We start from the raw sequence: 18,850 nt of genomic DNA, 5'->3' as shown, positions 1-18,850 counted from the left end.
CAAAATCCCTCATACGTCATGACAAAGCCATGAGTTCAATCCATAATGGTCGCTACATTTCCAAAAAGTACTTATGGGCCCAAAATGGACACCGTGTGCAAAAGTTACGTTCAATTCTTCGAACGCTGACAATCTAAATATGCAAGTGTCCTTCTACGAAAAACGACCGTCAATCCTCATACGTCACAGGGAAGCCATGAGTTCAATCAAAAACGGTCACCACATTTCCGAAAAGTACTTATGGGGCAAAAACGGACACCGTGTGCTAAAGTTACCCTCAATTCTTAGAACGTCGACAATCCAAGCATTCCAAATTTGCAAGTGCTTATTATTCGAAAAATAGCTGAAATCCCTCATACGTCACGGCGAGGCGGTGAGTTCAATCTAAAACAGTAGCTACATTTTAGAAAAGTACTAATGGACTCAAAACGGATAACGTATGAAAAAGTTATGCTCAATTCTTCGAACGCTGAAAATCCAAATATGCAAGTGCAATTCTTCGAAAAATAGCCAAAATCCCTAATACGTCACGACAAAGCTGTAAGTTCAATCCAAAACAGTCGCTACATTTTCGAAAAATACTTATGGGCTCAAAATGGACACTATGTGCAAAACTTACCCTCAATTCTTCGAACGCCGCCAATCCAAATATGCAAGTGCTCGTTCCTCGAAAAATAGTCGAAATCCCTCATACATTTCCGAAATGTACTTATGGGCCCAAAACGGACACCGTGTGCAAAATTCTTCGAACGCCGACAATTCAAATATGTAAGTGCTCCTTCTTCGAAAAATGGCCAAAATCCCTCATATGTCACGATGAAGGCATGAGTTCAATCTATAACGGTCGCTACATTTCCAAAAAGTACTTATGGGCCCAAAACGGACACCGTGTGCAAAAGTTACGCTCAATTCTTCGAACGCTGACAATCCAAATAAGCAAGTGCTCGTTCTTCGAAAAATAGCCAAAAATCCTCATACGTCACGATGAAGCGGTGAGTTCAATCCAAAACGGTCGCTACATTTTCGAAAAGTACTTATGGGCCAAAAACGGACACCGTCTGCAAAAGTTACGCTCAATTCTTCGAACGCCGAGAGTCCAAATATGCAAGTGCTCATTCTTCGAAAAATGGCGAAAATCCCCCATACGTCATGACGAAGCCATGAGTTCAATCCAAAATGGTCGCTACATTTTCAAAAAGTACAAATGGGCCAAAAACGGACAACGTCTGCAAAAGTTACGCCCAATTCTTCAAACGCCAACAATTCAAATATGTAAGTGCTCCTTCTTCGAAAAATGGCTGAAATCCCTCATACATCACAACGAAGCCATGAGTTCAATCCATAAAAGTCGCTACATTTTCAAAAAGAACTTATGGGCCCAAAACGGACATCGTGTGCAAAAGTTACGCTCAATTCTTCGAACGCAGACAATCCAAATATGCAAGTGCTCATTCTTCGAAAAATGGTTGAAATCCCTCATACGTCATGACGAAGCCATGAATTCAATCAATAACGGTCGTTACATTTCCAAAAAGTACTTATGAACCCAAAATGGACACCGTGTGCAAAAGTTATGCTCAATTCTTTGAACCCAGACAATCCAAATATGCAAGTGATCGTTCTTCGAAAAATGGCCGAAATCCCTCATACGTCATGACAAAGCCGTGAATTCAATCAATAACGGTCGCTACAATTCGAAAAAGTAATTATGGGCCCAAAACGGACACTGTGTGCAAAAGTTACGTCGAATTCTTAAAACACCGACAATCCAAGCGCTCCAAATAGGCAAGTGCTCGTTCTTCGAAAAATGGCCAAAATCCCCCATGCGTCACGATGAAGCCATGGGTTCAATCTAAAATGGTCGCTACATTTCCAAAAAGTAATTATGGGCCCAAACCGAACACCGTGTGCAAAACTTACGGTCAATTCTTAGAACGCCGACAATCCAAGCATTCCAAATATGTAAGTGCTCATTTTTTGAAAAATGGTCAAAATCCCTCACACGTCATGATGAAGCCATGAGTTCAATCCATAACGGTCGCTACACTTCCAAAAAGTACTTATGGGACCAAAACTGACACCGTGTGCAAAAAATACGATCAATTCTTCAAACACCGACAATCCAAGTGTTCCAAATATGCATGTGCTCGTTCTTCGAAAAATGGCCGAAATCCCTCGCTCGTCATGACGAAGACATGGGTTCAATCCAAAATGGTTGCTACATTTAAAAAATTACTTATGGGCCAAAAACGACACCGTGAGCAAAAGTTACGCTCAATTCTTCTAATGCCGACAATCCAAGCGTTCCAAATACGCAAGTGCTCGTTCTTCAAAAAATGGTTGAAATCCCTCTCACGTCACGATAAAGCCATGAGTTCAATCCAAAATGGTCGCTACATTTCCGAAATTTACTTATGGGCCCAAAACGGACACCGTGTGCTAAAGTTACGCTCAATTCTTCTAACGCCGACAATCCAAGCGTTCCAAATATGCAAGTTCTTATTCGTCGAAAAATGGTTGAAATCCCTCATACATCATGGCGAAGTGGTGACTTCAATCCAAAACGGTCGCTACATTTTCGAAAAGTACTAATGGGCCAAAAACGGACACCGTATGCAAAAGTTACACTCAATTCTTCGAATGCCTACAATCCAAATATGCAAGTGCTCATTCTTCGAAAAATGGCATATATCCCTCATACGTCACGACGAAGCTGTGAGTTCAATACAAAATGGTCGCTACATTTTCGAAAAGTACTTATGGGCCCAAAATGGACACTGTGTGCAAAAGTTACCCTCAATTCTTCGAACGTCGCCAATCTAAATATGCAAGTGCTCATTCCTCGAAAAATGGACGAAATCCCTCACATGTCACCACAAAGCCGTGAGTTCAATCGAAGACGGTCGCTACATTTCTAAAAAGTACTTATGGGCCCAAAATGGGCACCGTGTGCAAAAGTTACGCTCAATTCTTCGAACGCCGACAATCCAAATATGCAAGTGCTCGTTCTTCAAAAAAGGCCGAAAATCCTCATACGTCACGGGGAAGCCGTGAGTTCAATCCAAAATGGTCGCTACATTTCTGAAAAGTACTTGTGGGCTAAAAACGGACACCTTAAGCAAAAGTTACGCTCAATTCTTCGAAGGCCAACAATCTAGGCGTACCAAATATGCAAGTGGTCGTTCTTTGAAAATGGCCAAAATCCCTCATACGTCACGACGAAGTGGTGAGTTCAATCTGAAATGGTCGCTACATTTTTGAGAAGTACTTACAGGCCCAAAATGGACATTGTGTACAGAAGTTACCCTCACCTCTTCGAACGCTGACAATACAAATATGCAAATGCTCGTTCTTTGAAAAATGGTCGAAATCCCAATTACGTTACAATGAAGTCGTGAGTTCATTCCAGAACGGTCGCTACATTTTCGAAAAGTACTTATGGGCCCAAAATGGATACCGTGTGCAAAAGTTACACTCAATTCTTCGAACGCCGACAGTCCAAATATGCATGCACTCATTCTTCGAAAAATGGCCGAAATCCCTCATACATCACGATGAAGCCATGAGTTCAATCCATAACGGTCGCTACATTTCCAAAAAGTACTTATGGGCCCAAAACCGACACCGTGTGCAAAAGTTACGCTCAATTCTTTGAACGTCGACACTCCAAGCGTTCCAAATATGCCAGTGCTCGTTCTTCAAAAAATGGCCAAAATCTCTCACACGTCACGACGAAGCCATGAGTTCAATCCAAAATGGTCGCTACACTTTCGAAATTTACTTATGGGCCCAAATTGGACATCGTGTGCAAAAGTTACGTTCAATTTGTCGAACGCCGACAATCCCAATATGCAAGTGCTCGTTCTTCAAAAAATGACCAAAAATCCTCATACATCACGATGAAGCCGTGAGTTCAATCCAAAATGGTTTCTACATTTCTGAAAAGTACTTATGGGCAAAAAACGGACACAGTCCGCAAAAGTTACGCTCAATTCTTCAAACGCCGACAATCCAAATATGCAAGTGCTCATTCTTCAAAAAATGGCCAAAATTTCTCATACGTCACGACGAAGCCATGAGTTCAATCCATAACGGTTGCTACATTTCCAAAAAGTACTTATGGGTTCAAAACGGACACCGTGTGCAAAAAATACGATCAATTCTTCGAACGCTGACAATCCAAGCGTTTTAAATATGCATGTGCTCATTCTTCGAAAAATGGCCGAAATCCCTCGCTCGTCACGACGAAGCCATGGGTTCAATCCAAAATGGTCACTAAATTTTCGAAAAGTACTCATGGGCTAAAAACGGACACCGTTAGCAAAAGTTACGCTCAATTCTTCGAACGTCGACAATCCAAGCGTTCCAAATATGCAAGTGCTCGTTCTTCAAAAAATGGCCAAAATCCCTCACACGTCACGACGAAGCCATGAGTTCAATCCAAAACTGCCGCTACATTTCCAAAATTTACTTATGGGCCCAAAACGGACAACGTGTGCTAAAGTTACGTTCAATTCTTCTAACGCCGATAATCCAATCGTTCCAAATATGCAAGTTCTTAATCGTCGAAAAATGGCCGAAATCCCTCATATGTCACGGCGATGCGGTGAGTTCAATCCAAAACAGTCGCTACATTTTCAAAAATTACTAATGGGCCCAAAATGGACACTGTATGTAAAAGTTACGCTCAATTCTTCGAACGCCTACAATCCAAATATGCAAGTGCTCATTCTTTGAAAAATGGCATAAATCCCTCATACGTCACAGCGAAGCCGTGAGTTCAATCCGAAACGGTCGCTACATTTTCGAAAAGTACTTATGGGCCCAAAACGGACATTGTGTACAAAAGTTACCCTCAATTCATCGAATTCCGCCAATCCAAATATGCAAGTGCTCATTCCTCGAAAAATATATGAAATCCCTCATACGTCACCACGAAGCAGTGAGGTCAATCCAAGACAGTCGCTACATTTCTGAAAAGCACTTATGGGCCCAAAACGGACACCGAGTGAAAAATTCTTCGAACGCCGACAATTCAAATATGTAAGTGCTCCTTCTTCGAAAAATGGCTGAAATCCCTCATACGGCATGACGAATCCATGAGTTCAATCCATAACGGTCACTACATTTCCAAAAAGTACTTATGGGTGCAAAACGGACACCGTGTGCAAAAGTTACGCTTAATTCTTCGAACGCCAACAATCCAAATATGCAAGTGCTCATTCTTCGAAAAATGATTGAAAATCCTCATACGTCACAATGAAGCCGTGAGTTCAATCCAAAATGGTCGCTACATTTTCGAAAAGTACTTGTGGGCCAAAAACGGACACCTTAAGCAAAAGTTACTCTCAATTCTTCGAACGCCGACTATCAAAGCGTACCAAATATGTGAGTGGTCGTTCTTCGAAAATGGCCAAAATCCTTCATACATCACAACGAAGTGGTGAGTTCAATCCAAAACGGTCGCTACATTTTGGAAAAGTACTTACGGGCCCAAAACGGACATTGTGTGCAAAAGAGAACCTCAACTCTTCGAACGCTGACAATCCAAATAGGCAAATGCTCGCTCTTTGAAAAATGGTTGAAATCCCAATTACGTCACAATGAAGTCGTGAGTTCAATCCAAAACGATCGCTACACTTCCGAAATTTACTTATGGGCCCAAAATGGACACCGTGTGCTAAAGTTACGCTCAATTCTTCGAACACCGACTATCCAAATAAGCAAGTGCTCATTCTTCGAAAAATGGCCAAAAATCCTCGTACGTCATGATGAAGCCATGAGTTCAATCCAAAACGATCGCCACATTTTCGAAAAGTAATTATGGGCCAAAAATGGACACCGTCTCGAAAATTTACGCTCAATTCTTCGAACGCCGACAATCCAAATATGCAAGTGCTCATTCTTCGAAAAATGGCCGAAATCCCTTGTACATCACAATGAAGCCATGAGTTCAATCAATAACGGTCGTTACATTTCCAAAAAGTACTTATGGCCCAGAACGGACACCGTGTGCAAAAGTTACGCTCAATCCTTCGAACGTCGACAATCTAAATATGCAAGTGCTTCTTTTTTGATAAATGGTCGAAATCCCTCATACGTCGAAGCCATCAGATCAATCCAAAATAGTTGCTACATTTCCGAAAAGCACTAATGGGCCCAAAACGGACACTGTGTGCAAAAGTTACCCTCAATTCTTCGAACTTCGCCAATCCAATCCAAATATGCGAGTGCTCGTTCCTCGAAAAACGGACGAAGTCCCTCATACATCACCATAAAGCTGTGAGTTCAAACCAAGACGGTCGCTACATTTCTGAAAAGTACCTATGGGCCAAAAATGGGCACCGTGTGAAAAATTCTTCCAACGCCGACAATTCAAATATATGAGTGCTCCTTCTTTGAAAAATGGCCAAAATCCCTCATACGGCACGTTGAATCCATGAGTTCAATCCATAATGGTCGCTACATTTTTAAAAAGTACTTATGGGCCCAAAACGGACACCGTGTGCAAAAGTTAACCTCAACTCTTAGAACGCCGACAATCCAAATATGCAAATGCTCGTTCTTTGAAAGATGGTCGAAATCCTAATTACGTCACAATGAAGTCGTGAGTTCATTCCAGAATGGTCGCTACATTTTCGAAAAGTACTTATGGGCCCAAAACGGATACCGTGTGTGAAAGTTACACTCAATTCTTCGAACGTCGACAGTCCAAATATGCATGCGCTCATTCTTTGAAAAATGGCTGAAATTCCTCATACATTATGATGAAGCCATGAGTTCAATCCATAATGGTCGCTACGTTTCCAAAAAGTACTTATGGGCCCAAAACGGACGCCGTGAGCAAAAGTTACGCTCAATTCTTCGAACGCCGACAATCCAAATTTGCAAATATGCAAGTGCTTGTTCTTCGAAAAATGGTCGAAATTCCTCACACGTCACGACGAAGCCATGAGTTCAATCCAAAACGATCGCTACACTTTCGAAATTTACTTATGGGCCCAAAATGGACACCGTGTGCTAAAGTTACGCTCAATTCTTCGAATGTCAACAATCCACATATGCAAGTGCTTGTTCTTCAAAAAATGGCAAAAAATCCTCATACATCACGATGAAGCTGGAGTTCAATCCAAAACGGTTGCTACATTTTTGAAAAGTACATATGGGTCAATAACGGACACTGTCTGCAAAAGTTACGCTTAATTCTTCGAACACGAACAATCCAAATATGCAATTGCTTGTTCTTAGATAAATGGCCCAAATCCTCATACGTCACGATGAAGCCGTGAGTTCAATCCAAAACGGTCGTTACATTTTCGAAAAGTACTTATGGACAAAAAATGGACATCGTCTGTAAAAGTTACGCTCAATTTTTCGAACCCCGACAATCCAAATATGCAAGTACTCATTCTTCGAAAAATGGCCGAAATCCCTCATACGTCACAACGAAGCCAAGAGTTCAATCTATAACGGTTCGCTACATTTCCAAAAAGTACTTATGGGCCCAAAATAGACACTGTGTGCAAAAGTTACGCTCAATTCTTCGAACGCTGACATTCCAAGCGTTCCAAATATGCAAATGCTCGTTCCTCGAAATATGGCCAAAATCCCTCACACGTCACGAAGAAGCCATGAGTTCAATCCAAAACGGTCGCTACACTTCCGAAATTTACTTATGGGCCCAAAATGGACACCGTGTGCTAAAGTTACGCTCAATTCTTCGAACACCGACTATCCAAATATGCAAGTGCTCATTCTTCGAAAAATGGCCAAAAATCCTCGTACGTCACGATGAAGCCATGAGTTCAATCCAAAACGGTCGCCACATTTTCGAAAAGTACTTATGGGCCAAAAATGGACACCGTCTGGAAAAGTTACGCTCAATTCTTCGAACGCCGACAATCCAAATATGCAAGTGCTCATTCTTCGAAAAATGGCCGAAATCCCTCATACGTCACAACGAAGCCAAGAGTTCAATCCATAACGGTCGCTACATTTCCAAAAATTACTTATGGGCCCAAAACTAAAACCGTGTGCAAAAGTTACGCACAATTCTTCGAACGTCAACACTCCAAGCGTTCCAAATATGCAAGTGCTCAGTCTTCGAAAAAATGGCCAAAATCCCTCACACGTCACGAAGAAGCCATGCAATCGAAAATGGTAGCTACACTTTCGAAATTTACTTATGGGCCCAAAATGTACACCGTGTGCTAACGTTACGCTCAATTCTTCGAACACCGACAATCCAAATATGCAAGTGCTCATTCTTCAAAAAATGGCCAAAAATCCTCATACACCACAATGAAACCATGAGTTCAATCCAACACGGCTGCTACATTTCCGAAAAGTACTTATGGGCCAAAAATGGACACAGTCTGCAAAAGTTGCGCTCAATTCTTCAAATGCCGACAATCCAAATTTGCAAGTGCTCATTCTTCAAAAAATGGCCAAAATCCCTCATACGTCACGACGAAGCCATGAGTTCAATCCATAACGGCCGCCACATTTCCAAAAAGTACTTATGGGCCCAAAATTGACACCGTGTGCAAAAAATACGATCAATTCTTCGAACGCCGACAATCCAAGCGTTCCAAATATGTAAGTGCTCATTCTTCAAAAAATGGTCAAAATCCCTCACACGTCACGACAAAGACATGGGTTCAATCCAAAACGGTCACTACATTTTCGAAAAGTACTAATGGGCCTAAAACGGACACCGTATGCAAAAGTTACACTCAATTCTTCGAATGCCTACAATCCAAATATGCAAGTGCTCGTTCTTCGAAAAATGGTATAAATCCCTCATACGTCACGATGAAGCCGTGAGTTCAATCCAAAACGGTCACTACATTTCCGAAAAGTACTTATGGGCCCAAAACGGACACCGTGTGAAAATTGTTTCAAATGCCGACAATTCAAATATGTTAGTGCTTCTTCTTCGAAAAATGGCCAAAATCCCTCATACGGCACGACGAATCCATGAGTTCAATCCATAACGGTCGCTACATTTCCAAAAAGTACTTATGGGCCCAAAACGAACACCGTGTGTAAAAGTTACGCTCAATTCTTCGAACGTCGAAAATCCAAATATGCAAGTGCTCATTCTTCTTCGAACGTCGAAAATCCAAATATGCAAGTGCTCATTCTTCGAAAAATGCAAAAAAATCTTCGTACATCATGATGAAGCCATGAGTTCAATCCAAAACAGTCGCTGCATTTCTGAAAAGTACTTGTGGGCCAAAAACGGACACCTTAAGCAAAAGTTACGCTCAATTCTTCGAACGTCGACAATTCAAGCGTACCAAATATGCAAGTGGTCGTTCTTCGAAACTGGCCAAAATCCCTCATACGTCACGACGAAGTGGTGAGTTCAATCCAAAACGGTCACTACATTTTTGAAAAGTACTCATGGGCCCAAAACGGACATTGTGTGCAAAAGTTACCCTCAACTCTTCGAACGTCAACAATCCAAATATGCAAATGCTCATTCTTTGAAAACTGGTCGAAATCCCAATTATGTCACAATGAAGTCGTGAGTTCATTCCAGAACGGTCCCTACATTTTCGAAAAGTACTTATGGGCCCAAAACGGATACCGTGTGCAAAAGTTACAATCAATTCTTTGAACGTCGACAATCCAAATATGCAAGTGCTCGTTCTTCGAAAAATGACCGAAAATTCCTCATATGTCATGATGAAGCCTTGAGTTCAATCCTAAATGGTCGTTACATTTTCAAAAAGTACTTATGGGCCAAAAATGGACACCGTTTGCAAAAGTTACACTCAATTCTTCGAACACCGACAATCCGAATAAGCAAGTGTTCATTCTTCAAAAAATGGCCAAAATCCCTCATATGTCATGATGAAGCCATGAGTTAAATCAATAACGGTCGCTACATTTCCAAAAAGTACTTATGGCCCAGAATGGACACCTTGTGCAAAAGTTACGCTCAATTCTTCGAACGTTGACAATCCAAATATGAAAGTGCTTGTTTTTTGATAAATGACTGAAATCCCTCATACATCATGATGAAGCCATCAGATCAATCCAAAATAGTCGCTACATTTTCGAAAATTACTTATGGGCCCAAAACAGACACCGTTTGTAAAAGTTATGCTCAATTCTTCGAACGCCGACAATCTAAGCGTTCCAAATATGCAAGTTCTCGTTCTTTGAAAAATGGCCAAAATCCCCCATATGTCACGATGAAGCCATGCTTTTAATCCAAAACGGTCGCTACATTTTTGAAAAGTACTTATGGGCCCAAAACGGACACCGTGTGCAAAAGTTACGCTCAATTCTTCGACCGCCGACAATCCAAGCGTTCCAAATATGCAAGTGCTCGTTCTTCGAAAAATGGCTTAAATCCCTCACACGTCACGATGAAGCCATGTGTTCAATCCAAAATGGTCGCTACATTTTTGAGAAGTACTTATGGGCCCAAAAACAGACAACGTGTGCAAAAGTTACGCTCAATTCTTCGAACACCGACAATCCAAGCGTTCCAAATATGCAAGCGCTCGTTCTTTGAAAAATGGCCAAAATCGCTCGCACATCATGACGAAGCCATGAGTTCAATCCAAAATGGTCGATACATTTCCGAAATCTACTTAAGGGCCCAAAACGGGCACCGTGTGCTAAAGTTACGCTCAATTCTTCGAACGCCGACAATCCAAGCGCTCCAAATATGCAAGTGCTTATTCTTCGAAAAATGTACGAAATCCCTCATACATCACATTGAAGCCGTGAGTTCAATCCAAAACGGTCGCTACATTTTCAAAAAGTACTAATGGGCCCAAAATGGACACCATTTGCAAAAGTTATGCTCAATTCTTCGAATGCCGATAATCCAAATATGCAAGTGCTCGTTCTTCGAAAAATGGCCAAAATCCCCCATACATCATGATGAAGCCATGGGTTCAATCCAAAACGGTTGCTACATTTTCGAAAAGTACTTATGGGCTCAAAACGGGCACCGTGTGCAAAAGTTACGCTCAATTTTTCGAACGCCGACAATCCAATAATTCCAAATAAACAAGTGCTCATTTTTTGAAAAATGACTTAAATCTCCCACACATCACGACGAAGCCATGAGTTCAATCCAAAACGTTCGCCACATTTTCGAAATTTACTTATGGGCCCAAAACGGACACCATGTGCTAAAGTTACACTCAATTCTTCGAACGCCGACAATCCAAGCGTTCCAAATATGCAAGTGCTTATCTGTCAAAAAAATGGCCAAAATCCCTCATACGTCACCGCGAAGCGGTGAGTTCAATCCAAAATGGTCGCTACATTTTCGAAAAGTACTAATAGGCCCAAAACGAACACCGTATGCAAAAGTTACACTCATTTCTTCGAATGTCGACAATCCAAATATGCAAGTGCTCGTTCTTTGAAAAATGGCTAAGATCCCTCTTACGTCACGACGAAGCCATGAGTTCAATCTTAAATGGTCGCTACATTTTCGAAAAGTACTTATGCGCCCAAAACGGACACTGTTTGCAAAAGTTACTCTCAATTCTTCGAACGCGGCCAATCCAAATATGCAAGTGCTCGTTCCTTGAAAAACGGACGAAATCCCTCGTACGTCACCACGAAGCCGTGAGTTAAATCCAAGATAGTCGCTACATTTCCGAAAAGTACTTATGAGCCCAAAACGGACAGCGTGTGAAAAAATCTTCGAACGCCGACAATTCAAATATGTAAGCGCTCCTTTTTCGAAAAATGGCCAAAATCCCTCATACGTCAAGACGAAGCCATGAGTTTAGTCCATAATGGTCACTACATTTTCAAAAAGTACTTATGTGCCTAAAATGGATACCGTGTGTAAAAGTTATGCTCAATTCGTCGAACGTCGACAATCCAAATATGGAAGTGCTCATTCTTCGAAAAATGGCCAAAAATCCTCATACGTCACGATGAAGCCATGAGTTCAATCCAAAACGATCGCTACATTTCCGAAAAGTACTTCTGGGCCAAAAACGGACACCTTAAGCAAAAGTTACGCTCAATTCTTCGAACGTCGACAATCCAAGCGTACCAAATATGCAAGTGGTCATTCTTCTAAAAATGGCCAAAATCCCACATACATCACGACGAAATGGTGAGTTCAATCCAAAATGGACGCTACATTTTTGAAAAGTACTTATGGGCCCAAAATGGACATTGTGTACAGACGTTACCCTCAACCCTTCAAATGCCGACAATCCAAATATGCAAGTGCTCATTCTTCGAAAAATGGACGAAATCCCAATTACATCACAATGAAGTGGTGAGTTCATTCCAAAATGGTGGCTACATTTTCGAAAAGTACATATGGGCCCAAAACGGATACCGTCTGCAAAAGTTACACTCAACTCTTCGAACGCCAACAATCCAAATATACAAGTGCTCATTCTTCGAAAAATGACCGAAATTCTTCATACGTCATGATGAAGCTGTGAGTTCAATCATAAACGGTCGCTACATTTTTGAAAAGTACTTATGGGCCAAAAACGGACACTATCTACAAAAGCTACGCTCAATTCTTCGAACACCGACAATCCAAATATACAAGTGCTCATTCTTCGAAAAATGGCCGAATCCCTCATACGTCACGAAGAAGCCATGAGTTCAATCAATAACGGTCGCTACATTTCCAAAAAGTACTTATGGCCCAAAACGGACACCGTATGAAAAAGTTACGCTCAATTCTTCAAACGTCGACAATCCAAATATGCAAGTGCTTATTTTTGGATAAATGGCTGAAATCCCTCATACGTCATGACGAAGCCATCAAATCAATCCAAAACAGTCGCTATATTTTTGAAAAGTACTTATGGGCCCAAAACGGACATCGTTTGCAAAAGTTACGCTCAGTTCCTCGAACGCCAACAATCCAAGCATTCCAAATATGCTAGTGCTCGTTCTTTGAAAAATGGCCAAAATCCCCCATACGTCACGATGAAGCCATGCTTTCAATCCAAAACGGTCGCTATATTTCCAAAAAGTACTTATGGGCCCAAAACGGACACTGTGTGCAAAAGTTACGCTCAATTTTTCGAACGTCGACAATCCAAGCATTCCAAATATGCAAGTGCTCGTTCTTCAAAAAGTGGCCAAAATCCCTCACACATCACGACGAAACCATGAGTTCAATCCAAAACGGTCGGTACATTTTCGAAATTTACTTATTGCCCCAAAACGGACATCATGTACTAAAGTTACTCTCAATTCTTCGAACAACGGCAATCCAAGCATTCCAAATATGCAAGTGCTTATTCTTCAAAAAATGGCCAAAATCCCTCATACGTCATGGCGAAGCGGTGAGTTCAATCCAAAATGTTCGCTACATTTTCGAAAAGTACTAATGGGCCCAAAACTGACACCGTATGTAAAAGTTACGCTATATTCTTTGAGCGCTGACAATCCAAATATGCAAGGCTCATTCTTCAAAAAATGGAAAAAATCTGTCATATGTCATGACGAAACTGGGAGTTCAATCCAAAACGGTCGCTACATTTTCGAAAAGTACTTATGGGCCCAAAACAAACATTGTGTGCAAAAGTTACCCTCAATTCTTTGAACGCCACCAATCCAAATATACAAGTGCTCATTCGTCAAAAAACGGGCAAAATCCCTTATACGTCACCACGAAGCCGTGAGTTCAATCCAAAACCCTCGCTACAATTTCGAAAAATACTTACGGGCCAAAAGCGAACACCGTGTGCAAAATTCTTCGAACGTCGACAATTCAAATATGTAAGTGCTCCTACTTTGAAAAATGGCCAAACTCCCTCATACATCACGACGAAGCTATGAGTTCAATCCATAACGGTCGCTACATTTCCAAAGAGTACTTATGGGCCCAAAACGAACACTGCGTACAAAAGTTACTCTCAATTCTTCGAACGCCGACAATCCAAATATGCAAGTGCTCGTTCTTTGAAAAATGGCCGAAAATCCTCATACATCACAATGGAGCTGTGAGTTCAATCCAAAATGGTCGCTACATTTCCGAAAAGTACTTATGGACCAAAAATGGACACCGTCTACTAAAGTTACGATCAATTCTTTGAATGCCAACAATACAAATATGCAAGTGCTCATTCTTTGAAAAATGGCCAAAATCTCTCATACGTCTCGACGAAGCCATGAGTTCAACCCATAACGGTTTCTACATTTCTAAAAAGTACTTATGGGCCAAAAATAGATACCAAGTGCAAAAGTTACGCTCAATTCTTTGAACGCTGACAATCCAAGCGTTCCAAATATGCAAGTGCTCGTTCTTCGAAAAATTGCCAAAATCCCTCGTACATCATGGTGAGGCAGTGAGTTCAATCCAAAACGATCGCTACATTTTCGAAAAGTACATATGGGCAAAAAAGGACACCGAAAGCAAAAGTTACGCTCAATTCATCAAACGTCGACAATCCAAGCGTACCAAATAAGCAAGTGGTCGCTCTTCGAAAAGTGGCCGAAATCCCTCATACGTCACGACGAAGTGGTGAGTTCAATCCAAAACGGTCGTAACATTTTCGAAAAGTACTTATGGGCCCTAAACGGACACTGTGTGCAAAAGTTATCGTCAATTCTTCGAACGCCGACAATCCAAATATACAAGTGCTCATTCCTCGAAAAATGGGTAAAAACCCTTATACGTCACCACGAAGCCTTGAGTTCAATCCAAAAGGGTCGCTACATTTTCGAAAAGTACTTATGGGCCCAAAACGGACACCATGTGCAAAATTCTTCGAACGTCGACAATTCAAATTTGTAAGTGCTCCTTCTTCGAAAAATGGCCGAAACCCCTCACACGTCACGACAAGGCCATGAGTTCAATCCATAACTGTCGCAACATTTCCAAAAAGTATTTATGGGCCCAAAACGGACACCGTGTGCAAAAGTTACGCTCAATTCTTCGAATGCCGACAATCCAAATATGCAAGTGCTTGTTCTTCGAAAAATGGCCGAAAATACTCATACGTCACGATGAAGCTGTGAGTTCAATCCAAAACGGTCGCTATATTTTTGAAAAGTACTTATGGGCTAAAATGGACATTGTGTGCAAAAGTTACCCTCGACTCTTCAAACGCCGACAATCCAAATATGCAAGTGCTCGTTCTTCCAAAAATGGACGAAATCCCAATTACGTCACAACGAAGTCGTGAGTTCATTCCAAAACGGTCGCTACATTTTTGAAAAGTACTTATGGGCCCAAAATGGATACCGTGTGTAAAAGTTACGCTCAATTCTTCGAATGCCAACAATCCAAATATGCAAGTGCACGTTCTTTAAAAGTGGCCAAACTTCCTCATACGTCACGATGAAGTCGTGAGTTCAATCCCAAACGGTCGCTACATTTCCGAAAAGTACTTATGGGCCAAAAATGGACACCGTCTGCAAAAGTTATGCTCAATTCTTCGAAAGCTGCCAGTCTAAATATGCAAGTGCTCATTCTTCGAAAAATTGCCAAAATCTCTCATACGTCACGACGAAGCCATGAGTTCAATCAATAATGGTTGCTACATTTCCAAAAAGTACATATGGCCCAAAACGGACAACGTGTACAAAAGTTAGCTCAATTCTTCGAACGCCGACAATTCAAATATGCAAGTGCTTATTTTTTGATAAATGGTTGAAATCCCTCACACGTCATGACGACAACATCAGATCAATCCAAAACAGTCGCTACATTTTTGAAAAGTACTATGGGCCTAAAATGGACACCGTTTGCAAAAGTTATGCTCGATTCTTCGAACACCGACAATCAAAGTTACTTCAAAAAATGGCCAAAATTCCACATATGTCACGATGAAGCCGTGAGTTCAGTCCAAAACGGTCGCTACATTTTCGAAAAGTACTTTTGGGCCTAAAATGGACACTATGTGCAAAAGTTACCCTCAATTCTTCGAACGCCGACAATCCAAATATACAAGTGCTCGTTCCTCGAAAAATGGACAAAATTCCTCATACGTCACTATGAAGCCATGGGTCTAATCCAAAACAGTTGCTACATTTCCCAAAAGTACTTATGGGCCCAAAACGAACACCGTGTGCAAAATTCTTAGAATGCCGACAATTCAAATATATAAGTGCTCCTTCTTCGAAAAATGGTTGAAATCCCTCATACGCCACGACAAAGCCATGAGTTCAATCCATAATGGTCGCTACATTTCCCAAAAGTACTTATGGGCCCAAAATGGACACCGTGAGCAAATGTTACGCTCAATTCTTCGAACGTCGACAATCTAAATATGCAAGTGCTCGTTCTTCAAAAAATGTCCAAAAATCCTCATACGTCACGATGAAGCCATGAGTTCAATCCAAAATGGTCGCTACTTTTCTGAAAAGTACTTATGGGCCAAAAACGGACATCGTCTGCAAAAGTTACGCCAAATTTTTCGAACGTCGACAATCCAAATATGCAAGTGCTCATTTTTTGAAAAATGGCCAAAATCCCTCATACGTCATGATGAAGCAATGAGTTCAATCCATAACGGTCGCTACATTTCCAAAAAGTACTTATGGCCCCAAAACGGATACCGTGCGCAAAAGTTTCGCTCAATTCTTCGAATGCTGACAATCCCAGCGTTCCAAATATGCAAGTGCTCGTTCTTCGAAAAATGACCGAAATCCCTCACACATCGCGATGAAGCCATGAGTTCAATCCAAAATGGTCGCTACATTTCCAAAATTTACTTATGGGCCAAAAATGGACACCATGTGCTAAAGTCACGCTCAATTCTTCGAACGCCGACAATCCAAGCGTTCCAAATATGCAAGTGCTTATTCTTCGAAAAATGGCAGAAAATTCTCATACGTCACGGTGAAGCGGTGAGTTCAATCCAAAACGGTCGCTACATTTTTGAAAAGTATTAATGGGCCCAAAATGGATACCGTATGCAAAAGTTAGGCTCAATTCTTCGAACGTCGACAATCCAAATTTGCAAGTGCTCGTTCATCAAAAAATGGGCAAAATCCCTTGTACGTCATGATAAAGCCGTGAGTTCAGTCCAAAACGGTCGCCACATTCTTGAAAAGTATTTATGGGCCAAAAATGGACACTGTGTGCAAAAGTTACCCTCAATTCTTCGAACGTCGACAATCCAAATATGCAAGTGCTCGTTCCTCCAAAAATGGAGAAAATCCCCCATACGTCACCATGAAGTCATGAGTTCAACCCCAAACGGTCGCGACATATTCGAAAAGTACTTATGGGCCAAAAACAAACACCGTGTTCAAAATTCTTCGAATGCCGACAATTCAAATATGCAAGTGGTCCTTCTTCGAAAAATGGCTGAAATCCCTCATACGTCACGACAAAGTAATGAGTTCAATCTATAATGGTCGCTACATTTCCAAAAGTACTTATGGGCCCAAAACGGACACCGTGTGCAGAAGTTACGCTCAATTTCTTCGAACGCCGACAATCCAAGCGTTCCAAATATGCAAGTGCTCGTTGTTTGAAAAATGGCTGAAATCCCCATACGTCACGATGAAGCCATGGGTTCAATCCAAAATGGTCGCTACATTTCCAAAAAGTACTTTTGGGCCCAAAATGGACACTATGTGCAAAAGTTATGCTTAATTCTTCGAACACCGATGATCCAAATATGCAAGTGCCCGTTCCTCAAAAAATGGCCGAAACTCCTCATATGTCACGATGAAGCCATGAGTACAATCCAAAACGGTCACTACATTTTCGAAAAGTACTTATGGGCCCAAAACGGACACTGTGTGCAAAAGTTACGCCCAACTCTTCGAACGCCAACAATCCAAATATGCAAGTACCCGTTCCTCAAAAAAAGGCAAAAATTCCTCGTACGTCACGATGAAGCCGTAAGTACAATCCAAAACGATCGATGCATTTTCGGAAAGTACTCATGGGCCCAAAACAGACACCATATGCAAAAGTTACGCTCAATTCTTCGAACGCCGACAATCCAAATATACAAGTGCTCATTCTTCGAAAAACGGACGAAATCCCAATTATATCACAACGAAGAAGTGAGTTCAACCCAAAAGTGTCACTACATTTCCGAAAAGTACTTATGGGCCCAAAACGGATACCGTGTGCAAAAGTTAAGCTCAATTCTTCGAATGCCGACAATCCAAATATGCAAGTGCCCATTCCTCGAAAAACGGCTGAAATTCCTCATACGTCATGATGAAGCCATGAGTACAATCTAAAACAATCACTACATTTTCGAAAAGTACTTATGGGCCCAAAACGGACACCTTGTGCGAAAGCTAAGCTCAATTCTTCTAACGTCGACAATCCAAATATGCAAGTGCTCGTTCTTCGAAAAATGGTCGAAAATCCTCATACATCACAATGAAGCAATCCAAAACGGTCGCTACATTTTCAAATTGTACTTATGGGTCAAAAACAGACACCGTCTGCAAAAGTTACGCTCAATTCTTTGAACGTCGACAATTCAAATATGCAAGTGCTCATTCTTAGAAAAATGGTCAAAATCAGTCCCTCATACGTCATGACAAAGCCATGAGTTCAATTTATAATGGTCGCTACATTTTCAAAAAGTACTTATGGGCCCAAAATGGACACCGTGTGCAAAATTTACAGTCAATTTTTCAAACGCCGACAATCCAAGCGTTCCAAATATGCAAGTGCTCATTCTTTGAAAAATGGCCGAAATCCCTCATACGTCACGGCAAAGTAGTGAGTTCAGTCTAAAACGGTCGCTACATTTCCGAAAAGTACATATGGGCCAAAAACGGACACCGTAAGCAAAAGTTACGCCCAATTCTTCGAACGGAGACAATCCAAGCATACCAAATTTGTAAGTGATCGCTCTTCAAAAAATGGCCAAAATCCCTTATGTGTCACGATGAAGCTGTGAGT

This window comes from Olea europaea, unplaced genomic scaffold, assembly GCF_002742605.1.
Source record: "Olea europaea var. sylvestris unplaced genomic scaffold, O_europaea_v1 scaffold1437, whole genome shotgun sequence".
Classification (NCBI taxonomy): Eukaryota; Viridiplantae; Streptophyta; class Magnoliopsida; order Lamiales; family Oleaceae; genus Olea; species Olea europaea.
Note: the sequence above shows the minus strand (reverse complement) of the source record.